This window comes from Notamacropus eugenii, chromosome 6 (genome assembly GCF_028372415.1).
Source record: "Notamacropus eugenii isolate mMacEug1 chromosome 6, mMacEug1.pri_v2, whole genome shotgun sequence".
In the NCBI taxonomy this organism is placed as follows: Eukaryota; Metazoa; Chordata; class Mammalia; order Diprotodontia; family Macropodidae; genus Notamacropus; species Notamacropus eugenii.
This window is the reverse complement of record NC_092877.1, coordinates 7,706,843-7,724,821: the sequence shown is the minus strand read 5'-3', so window position 1 is coordinate 7,724,821 and position 17,979 is coordinate 7,706,843. Positions and strand designations below refer to the sequence as shown.

Here is a 17,979-nt window from a genome sequence, read left to right as displayed (position 1 = left end):
CGTGGGAGGGGGCTGCCTGCTCTCTCACACACACATTCTCTCTCTCTCTCTCTCTCTCTCTCTCTCTCTCTCTCTCTCTCTCTCTCTCTCTCTCTCTCTCTCTCTCTCTTCTCCTCTCTCCCTCCCTCTCCCTCTCCTCTCTCCCCCTCCCCTCTCCCTCTCCCCTCTTTCTTTCTTTCTCCATCTCTTCTCCCCCTCCTCTCCCTCTCTCTTCCCCTCCCTCTTCCCCTCCCCCTCCCTCTCTCTCCAAGTCTGGCACTGAACAACGAACTGTTTTGCCTTGCTCCCGGGAAGAGTGCAGACACATTACGTGAAATCCAGAGCGATTTGCGTGGTGCATTTAAAACGCTTCACTCACCTCTCCCATCCCCTCACCAGTCTTTCCAAATTTCCCTAGAAATCTGTGTAAGGATTGCGGATGGGAAAACATTTGCAAAAAAAAAGTGAGGAGCCTTTTTCCAAAGGTAGGTTCCACTGTGAACTGTCTGTTGTGTTTGGCTTTTGCAAAGTTTATGGTGTCAGTTGATAAATGTTTGGAGGGGCAGACTTATGTAGCTAGCCATGATCACTGTCTTTCTCATCAAACAAGTGCATTTTACAAATTGTTGGAACAGGTTGTTCCGGGTGTCCTGTGTGTTTGATTTCTGCAGTGGGGATGTCAATTACAAGACTTACTCATGGCTTAAACTGGGAAGGAGATACTCCTGTTCCCTTTTCTCCCTACTAGTTTGCCTCCTTGGGAGAGGGAATCTCTAGGGTGGCCACTTCTTACTTTGCCCATATTTTGGACTAGCTCCCAATCAACAAATAACCTCAGACTTGTAATTATCTTGCACATTAAAATTTAATTCCAGAAAGGCTTAAAGTCAGCAGCATTTGAGCAAAGTGTAGAAAGTTGGGGAGAGAGTGAAAGGGCTAGTTGGGGGAGAGAGCATGAACGTGGCATTTCTTGCAGATAATTTTCCCACCATTTGGGGGAAATACTGGGGCCTTAGTGGGTGTAACCAAAATAATACCCACCAATTAATGATAAAATAAAATTGAGCCCACTGCCATTACCAGAACAAGAAACTGCTACAGTCTACAACCACCTGTAGAGGGAAATCTTTATGCATGATTTCTTATAGCTGTTTTTAAACGGGAAAACAGCTTACATTTGTGCCTGGCAAACTTTGCAGCATTAAGACAAGAAATGCTCTCTCTGCAGGGTGTGGGGGTTAATTTGCAAGGACGGTAGGGGAAAGGGGAGGGGGTGCTGGCTCAGTGCCAAAGTCCTTTCTAAATGGGGGATCTCTGGCTTTTGATCACTGGCATCTTTAAGTTGGAGCCAAAATAGACATATGGATAAAGGAAGGGAAGCTGGGGGGTGGGGGCAGGGAGAATGGGGAGAAGACAGACCAAGAGTTGCATATAAAGTGAGGGTGGGCCTGGAAGGAAAATCAGTCTCTGAATATATATCTCCCGTCTCTCCTGCTAATCTTGACCGCAGCCTCACATGGAGAGGTGGTTATCAACAAGTGTTTCTCCTGAGAAGATTAGTTGTAACGGACTTTCCAGGGTTTTTCTAAGCTTGGTAAATCTGCCAGGGAGGTTATTGTTAGGAGGGAAGGGAGCTGTATTTTGTCATAAAAGGATTTCGGGTTGGGGGAAGAGGGGAAGCTTGAACACCCATTCATTTAACCCCAGAGACTTGAGTTCGAATTATCCAGGGGATGTACAAGGGAATGAGAGGAACTTCAGCGTTTGAACCTTTCATCAGGAGCTTTGCCATCCGTGGGAAGGATGCAGCTCCCGATGTTATCTTACACCTAAAGTCAACGGGAATTCCATGTGTCTGAGAGCAGGATTTTATTTTTTGATCGAGGGAAGCAGGGCAGCGGGCTTTGCTGCAGGGTTCTCTCTTGCAATGTCTTCTAGGAAAGCTGAATCACTACCACCACTCCAACAAGCAGCTCTATCTGGGGGTGGGGGAAAGCTGGATGTCTGTTTGAGAGATGAAGCAGTCCAGTAGCATGGCAGTCATTTGAGGGCACAGTCTGAGTGTCTGCTTGCAATGGGGCACGATGGAGGTGGGGAGGGAGCAGGGAAGCTTCCTTTGGTTGGAGATAGATGTTGGTACCCAAGACCCCCACTGGTTTCTAGGCTTGGGGACTTCAGATGGTTGGGGTATGATATGAAGGGGGGAAAGCAGTGGGGATGCTTGATCAGGGAGCCTCTCCTAGCCTCTTCTAGGACCACATCAGGGGTCATAGCTTGGGGATGGAGCAGTGCTAAGGAGCAGGTGGCAGCCAGAGGATGAGAGAGGTAAGTGAAGGCTGTGGGGAAGAGCGTGATGTTCTGAGGGTCCAAGGACTGGAATAATGAAGCTGCATCAAGCATGGATAGCCCCAGTGTGAAGTGAAGGGCAGAGGCCACAGGGCTGGACAAGAAGATGGGGCTAGCAGGCCCAGAACTTTACCTTTGATAAGCCAAGTTCATCTATCTCGGTCCCACCAGGCCTCAGCTTCAGAAGTGAGCCTCTCTGGTGGGAGGCCTGGCTTGGTGCAGAGGACTCCCAATATCTCCCTGTTTAGCAGGGGGTTAAATCAGGGAGCTAGTCTGACATCATCCCTCTATGAGGGGGCTCACTCAAGGGAAAGAGAGCCTCGGAGTGCTCAGGCCTCTTGCCACATTTGCTGTCTATTTTGCCAGGCTCTTGACCAGTCTGAGGGTCTTTGGGAAGCAATGACATCATTCCTGCAGCCCCTCCCAAGGGGAAATTGCTTCTTCTCTCCACTAGGGGCACCAGGAGAATAAGAGGATGATCTAAGCCATATGATTACCTATACCCATGTCTCATTTGCATTTTTCTGGATTCTGATGTCTCCTGCAAACCCCTCTAGCCAAAATGACAAAGCAAAAATACAAACCAAAAAAACCCTCTCGCTCACCATTAGCCATCTCCTCCCCTTCTGCCCTCCTCCCCCCAGAAACAAAACTCACTGGCTTCCTGTGACTTTGGGACTTGATTTTTAAGGAGGGCTGAGAGTTGGGTGTAAATTCTTTATTATGCTTTTCAACCTAGTTTTGAAGATACCATCAGCAAAGTTGGGAATCCTCATGTACTAGACTCAAACCTTGCTACAGGTTCTTGTCAAGGGCTGTCCTTCATTTTCATTTCATATGTAAACATAAAAATAGGTACTTTGGGTACAAGCATCCACATATGCACATCCTATACATGTATACATACACATCCTTATACTCCAAGGGATCTGTGACCTCATCCATATGTGCATGCCTTCTGGTGACTCAACCCAACCACCTCTGTGCATCTTAGGTGATTCTTGCCATAAGTTCAACATAGGAGGTCCTCTGGAAGAGGTGGCAAACCCTCCTGGCTTTCTGGGCAGTTTGTGGAGCATGTGTCTAATATTTCTCAATCTCAACATGCTAAAAGACCTCAGTCTCCCTGCTAAAATCAGGGGGCTGGACCAGGTGATCTCTGAAATTTATTTGAGATCTGTGATTATGGACATGTGTTGACAGCAAGTAGCCTGATAACCTTAGTCATGCAACAAGCCGAAGTTTGCCTTGGTTTTACTCACACAGTTTAGGGCTTCAAGCCTCCTTCCCCTTTGCTTGTCCTGAGAGAAAGACAGGGAATCACTCATCATCCCACTCATGAGGAAAGTAAAGGAAGGTTCAGCTGGGCTCCCAGCATACATCTGGTACAGCAGGAAGAGTGAGTTTGAATTCTGGCATTGACATGTACCGTGTCATGTTGGCCAATTTACCTGAAGACAGACAGGGTGTCCACCAAGGTCTCTGCCAGTTCTCAATCTACCATCTTATAAACTTTTGTCGCCTTTGGTAGAGCCATGTTCCGCAGTCTCTTTGTGGCAGGGCATGCTAGAATCCATTTTTATTTCATAGAAAGGTGAGCGGGGGAAGTAGGGAAAGAAGCCTTTATTCGGTACTGACCATGTGCCAGGCAGCACTTCACAAATATGATCTCATGTAATCCCCACAACAACCCTGAGAGAAGCTGTTATTATTCCCATTTTACAGTTAAGGAGACTGAGGCAAGCAGAGCTTTAAGTGACTTGCTCAGGACCATACAGCTAGTAAGTATCTGAAGCTGGATTTGAACTCAGATTTTCCTGCCTCCAAGCCCAGCTCTCTGCACTGTGGCACCCCCTAGAGGCCAGGAAATGCGACAGTTGATTCACAGAATCCAACAGCAGTATGCTACCAGGGCTTGGCCCTGGCTTTCCCAGCATTTATAGAGTAAAAGCCCTGGCCTGAGGAGTCAACAACTGCTTTTTTCCCTCGAGCAGCTGTACTTATCTTTATATAGAAGCAGGGAAGAATCTGACCCTCCGAACTCCAAGGCAGCTAGGTGGCATACTAGACAGGGCACTGGGCCTCGAGTCAGAAAGACTTGAATTCAAATCCAACCTCAAACACTTACCAGCCGTGTGATCCTGGGCAAGTCACTTAGGCTCTACTCACCTCAGTTTCCTCAGCTTCAAAATGGGGATAAGTAATAAAAGTGGATACCTTCCAAAGTTGTTGTAAGAACCCAATGAGATAATATTTGTAAAACTTAACACAGTGCCTGTCATATAGTAGGGGCTTCATGAATGCTTGTTTCCTTCCTCCCAACACCCCCAAATCTTGCTCCTCTGCATTCTCTTCTTTTTTCAATCCTACTTGGTGAATGGTCTAACCTGTTTCTTGGTGATGATGTCACAGATGTGATGGGGGGAGAGGGGGAAGAGAGGAGAAGTAGAGAAAAGAGATCCCATTGCCTCATTTTCCAGGACCAACTAAATCCAAAGGGTGGGGCCCAAACCTGAAAGATCTAGAATCCAAGGTCTAGCTTGTGCCTAATAATCAGTGTGCTTGGCAATGTGCTCCAATACCATGACGTTCTCTGAGCTTCACTTTTGTCATCTTTCAAACAAAGGGCAAATGCGGGTTACCATCTTGGTACCAACATAATGACCATCTAAAAGAATCTGACAAAAATCTTTCTACCACACGTAAAGCTGCCCCATAGCTCTGGAGATCCAGGATGACAGTGACCCGGAGGTGGCACTATGGGCGTTGAATTTAGCTGTTGATATGAATGGCAAAAGCCATAGGGTAAAATGTCTTTAAAACCAAGGATGAGGAAAACCTTTCATCCCCTTCATCTCTTCCCTCACACCTTTATCTGCTCTCTTCTCTTATTCAATTTAATTTATGACGAACCTTCTTGTTTTTTCCCTTTTATTTCTGTCTGATGTCTTTGAGGCAAGATGAGGGGCCACCAGAGAGATATGAGAGGCAATAGAATTGAATTAAAATGGTGGGGGAAACCCCAGCATTCTTTTAGGCTATGTATGGATAGTTTTCTCATCTCTGGAGTTAAAGAGTTGGACTAGAATGACCTCTAAGGTCTTTTCTAGGTCTAAATTTCTGTCCCATGTAGAAGAGGCATTGTCCCACCGTTAGTAGGATGCAAACCTTTAAGGTTTTATTCCCCAGTAGTAAAGATGGATTTGGGCTGGTCCATCCCAGTCCACTTTGGAACCCATTTGGAACACCCATTTGAGAAATGGCTTGGCACCCAGGAAGCAGGAAAGCTCATTGGCCCTCCATTTTTACCAAATGGACACATGGGCTGTGATAGTCAACGATAATGGCAGCTCTGTGATTCTTCTGACAGACCAGTCCATCAATAAGTATTTATGGAGCATAGGGCACATACTCAGATGTATGAATCCCTCTTCTCTCCCATTTCACTGCTTCCCAGGTATCTTTTATAATCACAAAGTGAGACATGGTTTCTGGCTGAGCGAGACTGAACTTTGGTGGTCCATGTGTAGTGCCTTCCAGCTATGTTGAAAGCACCCTTTCACTATGTAACATGAGAAGGTTTTGCCCAATGTCGTTGGATTTGAGAATCTTGCCAAGAGAAGAATAGGCACGTTGAAGGGTAGTTATCCTGTTTTCACAGTCCCTTCTTAGTTCCCTCTGTTCTGGGCCCAAAGGGTTGTTATTTTAGGGACAGTGGCATAGCCTCTTGTACATAGTAGGCACTTCATAGATACTTCTTGAATTTATTTGACTCTTCTCCCATCAGGAAAAAGTCCAAGTACTTTGTTCTGAGCCTTCTGCTCAAAGGTCAGAGGATTTAGCACTAGAGGGGAACTTCAAGTCCACTGTCCTCATTTTACAGATGGGGAATGAGAGGAAATGACTTGCATATTACTCAAGTAATAAGTCACAGAACCAAGAAACCTAGATGCTTCTGTCTCAAAATCCTGCACTGTTTTCACTGTGTTACCCTCTCTAAGAAATTAACTACCTGGGTTTGCCCTTGACCAGAATAGTCCAGGAAAAGAAGATGCTGGGGGATGCAGTCCTTAGCCTTGCTTCTGAAACAGCCAGCTTAGGGTTGGTAAGTGACCCCTGTGCTGAACATATCTGAGAAACGCAGCTGCTCAGAACCAAACTGAGTCTTCTGATACTTTGGCTCAGAGGATTCAAGAGAGTAGGCCATGATGACTACTGTCCAAGAGGTGTTACGGATGTCCACATCCAGTAGTATGGGCACTCACAGGTGCACTTGTGAATCCCCAGGGCATCATAAGCAACTTCATGGGGTTCTTTATGGACAAATATATCAAGCTATCACCTCCAAGTACTACTCTGTTTGGAAAGGTACAGGGAATGGAGAATCCTGAATATGGGCCCAAGGACTACTGATGATCCTAATTAAATGTTTTTAGATTAATTTTTTTTAGTTAACAAAAATCTATTTTCCACCTCTTCCCCCAAATGAAAAAAAAAGGAAAAGGAAAAGAGAACACTTGTAAAAATATACATAGTCAAACAAAACAATTTCCTACATTGGCCATATCCAAAAAATACTTGTCGCAGTTTATACCTTCAAGTCCATCAGTGGTAGGGAGGAAGGAGTATGTTGGTCCTCTGAAATCATGGTTCATTGATCAGAATTCTTAATACTTTTGGAATTGTTTATCTTTATAATGTCATTATCTTATAAATAAGTCTCCTGGTTCTTCCCACTTCCCTTTGCATCTTTTCATACAAATCTTCTCTGTAACAAATGCTTCCCTGCAATGTCTCTTTCATCATTTTTTAGTGTATGAGAGTATTTCATCCCATTGATATGCCATAGTCTGTTTAATTATTCCCCAATTAATGGGCACCCCTTGGCTTCCAGTTGTTTACCACTACAAAAAGAGCTGCTGCTCTTTTATGTGGCTCTTATGTCACATATGACATAAGACTTATTAAAATTGTGACTTATTAAAATTGCAAAGTGAATTATCATTAGTCTCTTCTACCTTCTGTTATTGTTTTTATTCGATCATGTCTGACTCTTTGTGACCCCATTTGAGGTTTTCTTGGCAGAGATGTTGGAGTGGTTTGTCATTTCCTTCTCCACCTCATTTTACAGATGGGGAAGTTGAGGCAAACAGGGTTAAGTAACTTGCCCTGGGTCACACAGCTAGTAAGGGTCTGAGGCCAGATTTGAATTCGTGAAGATGAGTCTTCCCAACTGCAGGCTCAGGATTCTGTGCACTATGGTGCCACCTAGCTGCCCCCCTTTGCCCTAATCTAGACTCTAGTTTTACCAGTCTGCAGATTGGTCTAATTGTTGGTCTAATGCTTAGAAGGGAAGGGATGATTCCATAAGCACTATCGTGGCCCATGAACACTTGATGCAATTTTGGCGATACTAGAGCATGATTAATGGACCGTATTCCCAGGACCTTTGGATGAGAGATCCTATGTAAGTGACAGCCACCACTCTCCAGTGCCACAGTACTGAGTGCTGCTAATACTACAGGGCTTACTAAAGTCTTGGAGCAACCAGCTTTTAGGATCTTATTATAGCTATCATCCTGCTTATGTTTCAGTCCCAAACCATGACAATATGATTTCCTACCTGCTTAGGAGACACAGATAGTTCAGGATTCCCAACATCCCAGAATTAGGATTCCCATAGAACCTCGCCAGTGATGGAGATCTTAACCATTTGAAGATTTGCCTCTCGTTTTTGAGCAGAGTCTCCATCCCCAATATCCCACTTCTTTGGATACTATTCAAGGCTTATTCCTCCTCAGAAGGAGTTTGAGGTCAACAGGAATCATTTCTTTGAAGTTTTTACCTTTGGTAGAATCTAGGCAGGAAGACCATGGGAACAGATGGAGAGGATTAAGTATTGGGCAACGGACAAGTCCATTCCTATCAGGGACTTAATTGAACCATCATTCCAAAATCAGGGCAGAGAGTATTACTGACTTACTGGGCTCCAGACTTAGCCCAGATAGTCATTTTAGAAAACAGGCATCAGGGTGTAGTGGATAAATTGCTGTTCTCAGAACCAAGATCACCTGAGTTCAAGTCCTCTCTCTGACACATACTGACTGAGTGACCACAAGTCACTTACCCTCTCTGTGCTCTGGGCAACTCTCTAAAATGATGAGTCAAAAAGACTATAGGACTAATATCGTTTTTTAGTCATGTCCAACTCTCCATGACTCCTTTTGGAGTTTTCTTGGCAAAGGTACTGGAGTGTTTTGCCATTTCCTTCTCTAGTTCATTTTACAGAAGAGGAAACTGAGGCACAAAGGATTAAGGGACTTGCCCAGAGTCACACAGATAACAAGTGTCTGAGGCTAGATTTGAACTTAGGAAGATGAGTCTTCCTGACTCCCCACCCAGTGGTCTGTGCATTATGGTGCCACTTATGAAGTGGCATCTACCAATTTCTACCTGTATTGGTTGGTTGAGTCCATTCATCTAGAGCAGGGGTTCTTCACCTATTTTGTGTCCTAGACCCCTATGGCAGTCTGGTAAAGCCTATGGACCCCTTCTCAGAGGCATGTTTTTAAATACGTAAAATAAAATACATAGGATTACAAAGAAACAAATATATTGAAATACAGTTATCAAATGTTTTTTAAAACCAAATTAATGGACCCCAATTTAGAAAACCCTGATCTAGGAAATTTCCTGTACCAATAAAATCATAAATCCAGTCCCTATCCCTATTAATTTTGGAAAACATTAAAAACCACAAGAACTGTTCTCTTGTTTTATTTTCTTAAACAAAGTGAAGCATTTTGAACCAAACTCAACCTATGTATCTCTTAAATTGTTGAACTGCAACCAGACAATAATATTAGAATATTTTCTGAATTAGATAATTTGTTTCAGTGCTTATATCTAAAGAAAGGCCATTTAGGATGAGAAGATCATAGAGATAGAGCTGGAAGGTACCTCAGAGACCCACTAGTCCTTCTCCTTACTTTACAGATGGTCAAGGAGGCCATGAATATGTTCAAGTGACTTGCCCAAGGTCACACAGATAGTAATCCATGGTCAGAGTCAGATCTTCTCTTTCTAGAATCGGTGTTCTTTCCAGTATACCCAGAAGTTGGGAGAGAGGTCCCGAGGGTTGAAGAAATGCTGCTGACATCTAGGGTCTCAAAAGCCCTGTTCTGTTGTACAATATGTCTATAAATCAAGTGAAAGCCTCCTTATTTTCTCTTTAAATTTGCCTCCCTATGGGGGCCAGGATTAACTAAAGTGGACCAGGGCCACACAAGGGCCCTGAAACTTTGGGGAAAAAACTTCTCCCCAGAATTTTGGATTTTCTTTACACATCTCTCTCCCTCATCATACCTACTTACATTCACTTTTGGGATCCAGAAAGGAGGTACCAAAAAATGTGGAATATGTCCGTGCTCACCCAGAGATGTCCATATAACTTTGGATAACCTCTTCTGCCACACGTAGGATCATCTATTTAGAATTGAAAGGGATTGTAGAAGTCATATATTCCAAACTCTTTGTCTTATAGATGGGAGGCAGTGTGGCATAGTGGATAGGGCACTGAACTTAAAGTCAGGAAGTCCTGGGTTCAAATTCTGCCTCACTCATTATGTGACCCCAGGCAAATTACTTAAACTTTCTGTGCTCTAGTCTCCTTATCTGTAAAATGAGGGAGTTAAACATGATGGTTTCTAAGGTTTCTTCTAGCCCTGAATTTGTGATCTTATGAAAATTAGTCCCAGAAATTGGTTGGCCAATGTCACCCAGGTAAGAAGAGGTACACCTGGGATTTAAACTGAGTTCCTCTGATTTCAAATCCATCAGCCTTTCCACCACTACACTCGTTTGTTAAAGGCGATGACATCAATTTATTGACTGTTACAAGATGAATAGAGCTTAGCCAAGTCAGTAGAAACCAGGGATGAAGGGGAAGTACTGAGACAGTCCATTCTCTCTCCCCACATCCAGAGATGAAAGGTAACTGTGAATGGATTTCATATGAAGAAGGTTCCCATCATGCACCCTGTCCTCCCAGGGCACAGAGAAATCTGGCCTTGAGCTACAAACCCAAATCCCAGCCATCCAGTCTAGCTCTTTCATATGTATCAAAAGTTATTCTCCCAGTGATATAAAAATTCATTGTGTGAGTGTGTGTGCCAGTCAGTTACCCTTTAGATGCCAACAGTGAGAGGTAGAAGGTGACCTACTCACTCCTTAATGCCTATTTTTTTTTTGCCTGAAAGATTACTTTTCCCTAGTGGGGCTGTGATTAAAATGGACCCAACAGAAACACCAACTGTTTTGAATGCAAGGTAACTGGCTGCTCTTTAACAAGGGAGCAATGGGAGTCCCCCTGCCCAGATTTGCCTGGCATCTGAAAAACACTCCCACCAAAAATGCACTTCCTAGAGAAGCCAACCAGGAGTCAAAAGGCAGTGTGCCCTCTGCTAACTCTCAGAGATCTCCATGCTGCAAGAAAAAGATTAGGAGTCAGAAAGGCTGGGAGTCAAAAGACCTAGGGGTGAGTCTTGGTGAGTCTTAATTTACTGTGTGACCTTTGTCTATATCGCTTAATCTTACTGGACCTCAGTCTGCTCCTTTGGCTTTAGAATTGTAAGAGATGTCAGAAATCAGCTAGCCCAACCCTTTTGGTTTTACAGATGAGAGACAAACCTAAGACCCCAGAGGTAGTGAGAATAACAGTCTGAATTTGAACTCTGGTCCTCTGGAGAAGGAAATGGCACACCACTCTGGCATCTTTGCCAAGAAAACCCCAAATGGCGTCACAAAGAGTCAGATCCAACTCAACAACAACAAAATTGAAATATTTTGCTTCCTCCTGTCCTGAGATTAGGGAATAAGGTAAGTTTGGCTGCTTCTGCAGCTTCCAGGGCCACTTGAACTTTCTTATTCTCTCTCCAAGAGGCATGCTGTTCAGGAGATTCCCCCACTAGAAAACCAGATTTCCCAGTTTTCAAGAATTGGGTTAATTTATGAGACAACTCCCAAAATGGGCACTACCTGAGAAATCAGCCTTTTCTGGCGAGATGGCCGGATTCTGGGTTCACACAGCTTAGAAAATGCCCTTCTTGTAACTATAAAGCAGAGGTTCCAGAATGTTCAAGGCTGTGAACTCCAGTCTCAGAACATGTGGGCAAACATATCTACCCTCTACACCAAGGAAGTCACTAACTGTTCCGTGTGTGTGTGTGTGTGTGTGTGTGTGTGTGTGTGTGAAGAGAAATCCCCTTTCTCACCTTCTGTGCCCTCAGTCTTTCCAGAGGAAATACAAAAGGAAAAAGAAATCCCAAAATCTGGATGAAGAAGTCAGATCCCAAGCAAGAATCTGTCCTCAAGTTTGGTTCAAAAGTCATCTTCAGAGTAGCCTCAGTTACTAAAACCCTGCCCTTTGGAGATGTCGTGTGTGTGTGGGTGGGGGGGATGCCCAACCAAGCCAAGCTGTCCTGCTCATTAAGACTTAATCAGGAGTTGCCATTTCTTCTTTTAATGAGATGACTGAGCATTCCACATTCTCAAATATAGAAAGTGATGGGCCATCGTTGGTTCCAAATAAAACTTGCTTTCTGTAAGATCATCACATTGATCAGACAAATCCACTCCCATCCAAATCGAATGTCCCCTTTTCCCCATGTAGGCAAATCCTGCCCTTTCTAAATACACTTCATCCTCAGTCAGGAACTTGTCCTTCCTATATTTTCAGCCATTGTCCAGAGTACCAAAGCCCATGAAAACCACAAGAAAGAAAAACAAAAAAGTGAAAATAGCATGCTCCCATCTGCATTCAGATTCCATAGTTCTTTCTCTGAATGTGGATAGCATATCCTACCACGAGTGCTTTGGAATTGTCTTGGATCGTTCTATTGCTTAGAAGAGCTAAGTCGATCATAGTACAATGTTGTTATTGCGTACAATGTTCTCCTGAGGCTGCTCACTTTGCTCAGCATCAGTTCATATAAGTCTTGGTGGATAGCATTTTCCTTCATAAGTCCCAAGTCTTTCCATGTTTTTCTAAATCAACCAGCTCATTATTTCCTATACCACAGCAGTATCATAACCCAATCATATCCTATCTGAGAGATTATCTATGAAAGTTTTTTCATCAATTTTATGCATTCCTCCTATGCTTGATTGCATAGGTTTTATTTACACAAGAAATTTTAATTTAAAGGAATCAAAATTATCCATTTTACACTTCCAATGCTCTCAACTTATATTATAGTTGATGGTTTGATACTACTGAACCTGCTTCCTTTACATCTTTTTACCCTGGTTTCTTTGAAGTTCCTGACCTTTTGTTCTTCCAAATGAACTTTTAAAATTATTTTTCTAACTCAGCAAGATAATTTTTTTTAGCAATTTAACTGGTGTGGCATTAAATAAATAGATTAGTAATATACATTTTTCATTTCTTATTGTATTGACTTAACCTACCCATGAACAATAAATATTACTTCAATTATGTAGATCTGACTTTATTTGTATAAAAGGGTTTTAAATGTTTATGTTCATGTATATAGTTCATGTGTCTGTTGTGGTAGGTGTACTCTCAGGAATTTTACACTGTCTAGTTATTTTAAATAGTCTAAAGCAATATTGAATAGTATTGCTGACAGTGTAGTTTTCCTGTTTTTCTCTTTTGATTAAATTTATTTTAGCTTTAATTTTGTCTGAGATTGTGATTACAACCCCTGCTTTTTTTACATAATGAATTCTACTCCTGTCCTTTATTTTATTTTTGTGTGTATCTCTCATTTTTATTGTGATTCTTGAAAGCAACATAGTTTTGAATTCAAATTTTTAATCTGCTGTCCATTTCTGTTTTATGGGTGAATTTATCCCATTCACATTCTAAGCTACACTAAAGTACACTCGTACTTTCCTCCTTCCTATTTTTCCTCACTATCCTTCTCATCCTATCCCTTCTCTACTTTCCTTCTACTTGCTTGCTAACTTGCCCTTATTCCTTAGCCTACCTGTTTTTATCACAAATACCTGAAAGTCTTTCAGTTAGTTAAATGTCCACTTTTTTCCATTCAAGATTATACTTAATGTTGCTGGATAAGTTAACGTTGGCCATAACCCCAGTTCTTTTGATCTACAAAATATAGTACAGAACAAACTATGGTCCTTCAGTATAGTAGCTCCTAGTTCTTGTTTAATCCTTATTGTAGCTCCATGATATTAAAATTGTTTTTTTTCTTATTGCTTCTATTTTCTCCTTAGCCTGGTAGCTTTGAAACTTGGTTATGACAGTCCTGTAAGTTTTCTTCTTAGCATCTCTTTCCAATGGTGATCAGTGGATTTTAAAAATTTCTACTTTGTCTTCTTGTTCTGGAACTTCAGGGTACTTTCCTTGATAATTTCTTGTAATATTGTATCAAGATTCTTTTTATCATAATTTTCAGGTAATATGACTATTCTTATATCCTTTCTCCTCAATCTGTTCTCCAAACCAGTTGTTTTCCTGATGAGATATTTCACTTCTCTATTTTTTTCATTCTTTTAGTTTTGTTTTATTATTTCTTGGTGTCATCATTAGCTTCCCCTTGTCTAATTCTAGTTTTCGAGGAATTATTTTCTTCCTGAAGTTTTTGATTCTCTCTTTCAAATTGGCTGACTTTCTTTTCACAAGTTTCTTGATTTTCTTGGATTGCTTTTTTTCTAACTCTTCCTCAGTCTCTCTTATTTGTTTTGAAAATCCTTTTAAAGTTTTTCTAAGAACTCTTTTTGCGCTTGGGATCATTTGATATTTCTCATTGCAGCTTTTTAATCTCCATTATCTTCCTCTGAATATGAACCCAGATCTTCTCTATCCCCATATTAGCTATTTATGGTTGGGTTCTTTCTCCTTTGCTCGCCCATTTTTATTTATTTATTTTTGTTTTATTTTGTTTTTAGCAATTATTAGTATAATCAAGTTCTAGTCCTGAGGCATGGAGAATGATGCCCCAAGCCTCAGGTCTTTCTTACTGTTATTTTCTGAGGTCTGTTCTGGTCTCAACTTTGGGATCACCTTTCCATTGCTAAGCCAGGGCTGGGGGCCCCAGCCATGCAGTCTGGCAAATGCTCTTACTCCCATGGTCCCTCTGATGGCTGCAGCTGTCCTCTACACCCTGGAACTGGAAGCATGGACTCTGCTCTCCTGCCAGTGCCCACAACCAACAGGGTCCCCACCCCTTGCTACTGCACTCACCAGGTGTGTGCTAGCTCCTTCTACCCAGAGCCACAGCCCAGCCCAGGATGTCTGATCAGCACAGCTGTGCTTGGCATCCCTCAACAGTGGAAGTTCTTTCAATCTTCTCCTACTCAGTCAACACTGTGAAATGAAAGTTTCTAAGGCTAAGGCTGCCTCCCAACCTCAGCTGCTCCTAAGGCTTATTGTTGGTTGATTCAACAGAATCAGCCTGGAGGTGTTTGCATTCACTCAGAGGTGGGGTCTTTCCTGAGAGTCTTCTCCCAAGAATCAAGTGGGGCTCTTTATCTGAATCTGGATTCAGTCAAAGGGCAACACTTGAGGACCTAGAGGGCCACATGTGGTCTTGAAGCCCCAGGTTCCCCACTCCTGTCTTAGAAGAACAAGTGCTTTAATCTGACTTTGGTTTATTTCCGATGCTCTACCTTTCCTCTGAGGCAATGTTCTGTCTTTTGTTGTGGAGGAAATTTGGAGACCAGAGTTTTCTGACCTACTCTGCCATCTTCCCTGAATCCTCCTAAGTGGCCATTTTAGCTCTGTCTTTGGGAGAAATTCCTCATCTTGTTTTTCCAGAGATATATTTTTAAAGGTTCCTGAAAGCAGAGATGGCTGATTTCTTTTACCCTGCTGCTCAGAGGCATGTTCCCCAGTGGTATTCTCTAGACATTATCCTTGAGGGCCTGGAACTTCCTTGGACCAAGGCGCTTTGGGTCTGAAATGTCAGCCCCTTTGGATAGGGCCTAAGACTGGCCCACCTTAGAACTGAATTTCAGCTTTTTTGGCTTTCTAGATGTGAAATCTAAAGGCCAAACCTTCAGTAAGAAGGACCCTGCCCATTCTAGAGGGGAAAGAGTCAGACACTCCCACCTTGGTCTCTCGCAGATCATTCCTACAAGTAGGAAATCCTCAAAGGACCCCAATTCTCCCCAGGGAGGACCTAACCCATGTTCCCTGGAAAACAGGGGCCAAAAGCATGCCCGGCTTAAGCCATCTTACAAAAGTCCCTCATGGCTCTGACTTCTATACAAGACATAGCCAGCAGGGAGGAAAAGGCAGTGAGTAAGGACTAACTGCCAAGTATGGCTATGGAAAAGCAATTTTGCTCTGCGGCTCCCTCTACTGGCTTTTGATAGAAATTCCAAATTGGTTTTCCCTACAGATGGTCCCTACATTTCCCATCAATCTGGTCTTCTTCCCTCCACCCTTGGGGTCAGACTCAAATAGAAATGCAGGCTGAACATTGGCTTAGAAAACCACAAATTAGCATTATCTCTATTGTATTGTATTTTTGCTTATTTTATTAAACATTTCCCAATTCCATTTGAATCTGATTTAGGCAGCATGTACTCTGGAGTTTTGCTCCTGAGTTTCACACCTCTGCTCAGGACTTCAGCAGGAAGATCATTTTTGCATATTGTTTCACTGCAGTGGCAAAGAAGATTTATTAATGGAATTGAGTAGACCTCAAGGATAATTTCATTTAATGTCAAGTCCAGACCTGTAGTTTTGTCAGAGTAGAGAAATCTGAGTGATGAATCTCCTGCCCACATAACTTGAAAATTCAAAAGATGACAATGATATTGAAAAGTGAAGTGACTTCACTTAAGGATGTGCCCATGATTACAGTCAAAAGGTGACTGTAATCAAAGACATGTCTTGAACTTGAATCTTTCTGATCTCAAGGACAGACCTCTATACAATGAGCCACACTGCCCCATTGGTTCTCAGAATTCCAACCATTTTTGTTGTTATCATTGGTTTCTCTTCAGGGGCCAAAGTAAATGGAGCTAGTGAGCTGCTGGTAAGCTCTTAATGCCCCAGCTTCTCTTCAGCTCAGGCACAGTTGCCCCTGATGGCTGGCATCTTCAAAGTTAAGAAACCTCTCTCCATCCCCTGTCTGAGAATACCTCCAGGACAACCTGGGAGAAAAGAAGGATTAGCTATGGAGTGGGGCTGGCTTCATGGAGGCCCAAGGGATTGTTCTACCCAGTATAGCAGAGGATTTGGGTCTTATTTTCTCTTGTGGATTCAGCAATGATTCGCGAAGGGGCAAATGGCCCCTTCTATGTGCCAGTTTGGGACAGATGGGATATCCATGAGAAGTAATAAAGAAAAAGAAGATGCCACCTCACATGAGCACAGAGCTTTTCTCTTTTTATTCAACTTTCAGTGATCTAGCAAACATTTTTAAGCACCTACTAGGTACCAGACATCATAGTAGGTGCTGGGGATATGTAGGCAGAAATAAAAGCAGCCCCTGCCCTCACAGAGCTTAACTTTACTGTATCTCACATCTGTTTTCTTGCTTTATCCTGTGAAGGAGGTCAACCTATTTTACAGGGGGCAAATCTGAATAGTTGAGTGACTAGTTAGAAGTCTTCATTGAAGTTTCTCCACAAAGCTGACTAACACAACTCCCAGCTTGGGTTCGAGAGAGAGAGAAATTATCCATGTTTCATGCTCTGCTATGTTGGTTTGAAATAAAGTATAGGCTAGTTGAGGATGTTTCCTGGGGGGATCCTAAGCTGCCCCGTATACAGGGAGCTCCCTTGTTTTTTGGGTTGCCCTATAATTAAGAAGAAGAGGGTATTTGGTTCAATTTCCCCATAATTAGTAGGAATCAGAGAATATACATGTATTTCTTTTGCTCATGATGGACTGCCTCCAGTGGATATTCTAGTGTTGAACAAAGCCAGATGATCCTTCCAGGACATTAGTTTATTCTACTTCACAAGGTGACTATTTAAGCAAGGGAGAATATCAAAGGCTTTGTTAATTAGCTCACTGACAGTTACAAGACACTGGTAAGTAATGTGGTTTCCACTCCTTCTTTGGTTCATTATCATACCAACCTTGGTTCTTTGCCTAACGGTGCCCAGTGAAAGAGTTTTAGCACCTAGAGTAAAACCTACCTGGGTTAGCCTCTACTTCCTACTTATATCCATTGCTTGTTCCCCATTTTGGGGCAGAATTTTTTTTATTGGACCTGTGATTTCTTTGGCACTCATAATGAGGAATTTCTACAAATACTGATGGTCACCTGTACCTTCTATAGTCTTAGATAGTTGCTTGAGACATTGAGAGGTTAAGTGATGTGCCTCAAGTCCCAAATCCTGTATATGATAGAGCTGGGACTTGAATTCAGGGTATTCCTGACTCTGAGATCAGCTGTCTATCTGAAACTCTACCACTGTGACATGGTAGTGAAATTTTGATCTTGGTTCTGGTGAATAGTTTTGCTGAAAACTTCACCTACCTAGCACAAAGTCATGCACGTAGTAGGTACTCAATAACTGTTTGTTGAATCAAACTCCACACTTCTCTAGTGTAAGAACAGGTGCCTTAAATGGAATATTTCATAAGAGATTAATGATAATCAGCACCTCAGGAGTGAGTTATGGTTTGCAAAGTGCTTTATATATATT

General features: G+C 42.6%; 1 long non-coding RNA gene across 1 annotated transcript in view; it reads left to right on the top strand.

Moving 5' to 3' along the window:
* Window positions 1–238: 238 nt before the first annotated feature.
* The window catches only part of LOC140510084 (uncharacterized), an 84,477-nt gene continuing 66,736 nt past the window's right edge, over window positions 239–17,979 (top strand). The window contains exon 1 of the long non-coding RNA XR_011969085.1: window positions 239–464. This is a non-coding gene — a long non-coding RNA (uncharacterized lncRNA). The remainder of the gene's footprint in view (window positions 465–17,979) is intronic.